Here is a 3,793-nt window from a genome sequence, read left to right as displayed (position 1 = left end):
CAATAGAATTAGAGAAGAACAAGAACATGAACATAGACGCATGAAAGACACGAAAATGAAAATGCTAGTTTCCCAGACAGTGCCAGTTGACGGTCATAAGAAGGGTATAACACAGTCCAGTGTTTCAACAGGTCCTGTTAAAGGGACATGCAACTATTGTAAACAGCCAGGTCATTATGTACACGATTGTCCCGTTTTAAAACATAATATCGCCATAGGTAACACAAAAGAAAGATCAAGACCACTTAGACAGGATCAGAATGAACAAGGAACTCCGCAGCATGCACAGTCCATGCCAGCTCCGCAACAGTCTATGCCAGCTCCACCATCGCAGCCTATTGCTGCCACACAAACAACGACCCGACAGATGTATCAGACCGCACAGTATGACTATCCTGATTATCAACGATACTCATGAAACAGCCTAGAGAGGGAAGTTGGCTTACCCCTTATTGAGGTCCCTGTAGATCAAGAAGGACCTTATGTACACAGTGAACTGTTAGGTCAAGATAGAAAATTCTTACTTGATACAGGGGCAAGCCGAACAACAATAAAACGTAGTGAAGTTCCAGGGGCACCCCTCTCAGGCACACAGAATATTTCCCTTGGTTTTTCAGGAAAACCTATCATTAACGAAGTAACACAGCCTCTTCCACTTACGATTGGTCCCTTGACATGAACTACAGATTTATTACTTACTAAATCATGTCCAGAAAACTTGTTAGGCATAAAAACTTTGAAAGCTCTAGGAGCTATTATATGTTGTTCTCCGGAAGGAGTAAGATTGTTTTTACGTGATTTCAAAGGGCACTACGTGTCCCGAGACATGGATCACCGACTACAGACTTTACCGACACATTTATGGGCACAAGGCCCTACAGATGTTGGTTGCATGAACATTACACCATATTGAGTCACACTAAAGGCAGGAGTGGTACTTCCACGAATGCGACAATACAAGTTACCCCCAGATGCTGTAGTGGCTTTACTACAAATCATTGACGAGCTTATTACCCAAGGAGTGGTTGTGGAAACTGACTCCAATGTATGTAATTCCCCGGTAATTCCGATTCTTAAACGAACCGATCCAACAGCCCCGCCAGTATATCGATTGGTTATTGATCTGCGCGAATTAAATAAATGCATAGTACCACAATACCCCGTAGTCCCAGACATTTCTTCATTACTGACAGCCATTGATTCCGAAGCAACATTCTTTACTGTAATTGATCTCAAAAATGCCTTCTTCAGCGTCCCAATAGATCCGGAAAGCCAATACTTGTTCGGATTTAGTTTAAATGGACGAAGCTTTAAATTCACACGCGCACCTCAAGGATTTACAGAAAGCCCCAGCATTTATAGCCAAGCACTGAAACGAGAACTCGACAGTATCCACATGCCAGTCAACACTGCCCTGCTTCAATATGTCGATGATCTGCTGATCACCGCTAGAAGCGAACCTGAATGTGAGAAAGCCTCACTGACGGTATTACAATTTTTGGCCGAAAAGGGGCACAAGGTGTCCCCTTCTAAGCTGCAATTCTGTGTCCAGCGAGTTGTTTACCTTGGTCACTCGCTGTCCAAGGAGGGAAGGCAGCTTACACCAGATCGCATCCAGCTAATTGCTAATATGCCGATACCCAAGACACAAAAGGAGGTGCGGGCTTTCATAGGCCTCACTTCATATTGTAGGCAGTGGATCCCTCAGTATGCATTTCTAGCAAAACCACTCATTCAATTGACAACACAGGAGGCAGCCACATCGACTGTTCTCCCTTGGACTCAGGAACATACACAAGCTTTTGAAAACCTAAAGAAAGCTTTATGCCAAGCACCTGTTTTAGCAACACCATGTTACAATAAACAGTTTACACTCTTTGTTACAGAACGCGAAGGTACTGCCTTGTCAGTACTCACACAGGAACAAGCAGGATCACACAAACCATGTGCTTATTTTTCTAGTGCATTAGATCCCGTAGCTCAGGCTTTGCCTGCGTGCCTGAAATCAGTGGCAGCAACAGCTTTAGCAATCAGACAAAGCGATGCCATAGTATTAGGACATCCATTGACAGTACAAGTACCACATGCAGTAGAGGTTCTCTTGAACCGCACACAAACACAACATTTGACTATAGCACGACTCACTGGTTACGAATTAACATTGTTTCAGCCACATATAGAAATCAGACGTTGTAGTACATTGAATCCTGCCACACTGTTACCTATAAATGGAACAGACCCACTAGCACATGATTGTATTGAAGTTATCACTATCACGACGAAACCCAGACAAGATTTGACAGACGTCCCATTGTCAGACCCAGACCTGACGTTGTATGTAGATGGTTCATGTATGAGAACAGGTACAGGAGAGCTAGTGGCCGCTTACGCAGTCACAACAGACACTGAAATCATTGAAACAAATTGCATAAATACCTTGTCCGCTCAAGCAGCAGAGCTCATCGCTCTGACACAAGCCTGTATTCAAGCCGTAAATAAAAAAGTCAACATATACACTGATTCACGTTATGCATTCGGAGTTGTACATGACTTCGGCGTGCTGTGGCGAGAGAGAGGTTATTTAACTTCTCACGGTGCCCACATTCAGCACGGACCCCTTATTCATGCCTTATTAGATGCAATACATTTACCAACTGCAATATCAATTATGAAATGTAAAGCTCATACGAAAGTTACTGATATCATTTCTCAAGGCAATGATCTAGCTGACAGAACAGCTAAACGGACTGCTCAAACTCAAACATCCGACATGACAAAGACAATAGTCCCGACACCAACACATTGCATGATGGTTAAGGATCCCGCTCTTGACGTAATCGACATACAGACACATGCTACACCAGACGAAATAAAGAAATGGACTGAGTTAGGAGGGATCCAAACGGATCAAGGATGGATGACGAAGGAAAAATCTGTGTGGTTCCTTCCTGATTCAATGGTCCAAGTCGTTATTAACACTGTACATAGTCCAGCACATCTAGGAGAAAAAGCTATGCTAGACAGCATTCAACACATTTGGTTCAACAAACATTTACGAGCAGCAGCTAAACAAAAAGTCCGTACCTGTATGATCTGTTGTCAGTTTAACCCAGGTAAAAGCATTCCCGTAGAACAGGGTGGATTTCAGCCTCCTGATCACCCTTTTGAAGTCCTCCAGATGGATTATATCCAGATGGAACGATGTCGAGGATTCAAATATGTTCTCGTAGTTGTCTGTGCTCTTTCCCGTTGGACAGAGGCATACCCGGTTTCAGATTACACTGCCCCGACTACTGCCAAACAGTTAGTTCGAGAATTCTTCCCACGGTACGGTTTACCACGTGTTGTCTACTCAGATAACGGCCAGCCGTTCTCATCCAAACTAATGAAACACGTTTCACTTTTGTTAGGCTATCAGTGGAGGTTTCACTGTGTCCGACACCCCGAGGCAGCAGGTCTCGTGGAAAGACATAACCAGACCCTGAAAATTAGATTGTCCAAAATATGCAGAGAGAAAGGTGTCGACTGGGTAGTAGCCTTACCCGTTGCACTCTTTTACATGAGAATGGTAGCACACTCTCGAACAGGGCTATCCCCTTATGAGGTGATCTTCGGTAGACCACCAAATATGTGGGGGACGCCTATACCACGCAAAATAACTGATATTGACTGTAATATGCTGACAGATTACTTGGCTTCCTTGATGTCTGCACTACAATCTTGTCGTTCACAGGTAGCTGCAGCCTTTCCCGACAACACCGAGGTGAAACCCCATGACGTAATTCCAGGGGAT

This window comes from Triturus cristatus, chromosome 11 (assembly GCF_964204655.1).
Source record: "Triturus cristatus chromosome 11, aTriCri1.1, whole genome shotgun sequence".
Taxonomy (NCBI): domain Eukaryota; kingdom Metazoa; phylum Chordata; class Amphibia; order Caudata; family Salamandridae; genus Triturus; species Triturus cristatus.
The sequence above is the reverse complement of the archived record's forward strand: the minus strand, read 5'-3'. Positions refer to the sequence as shown.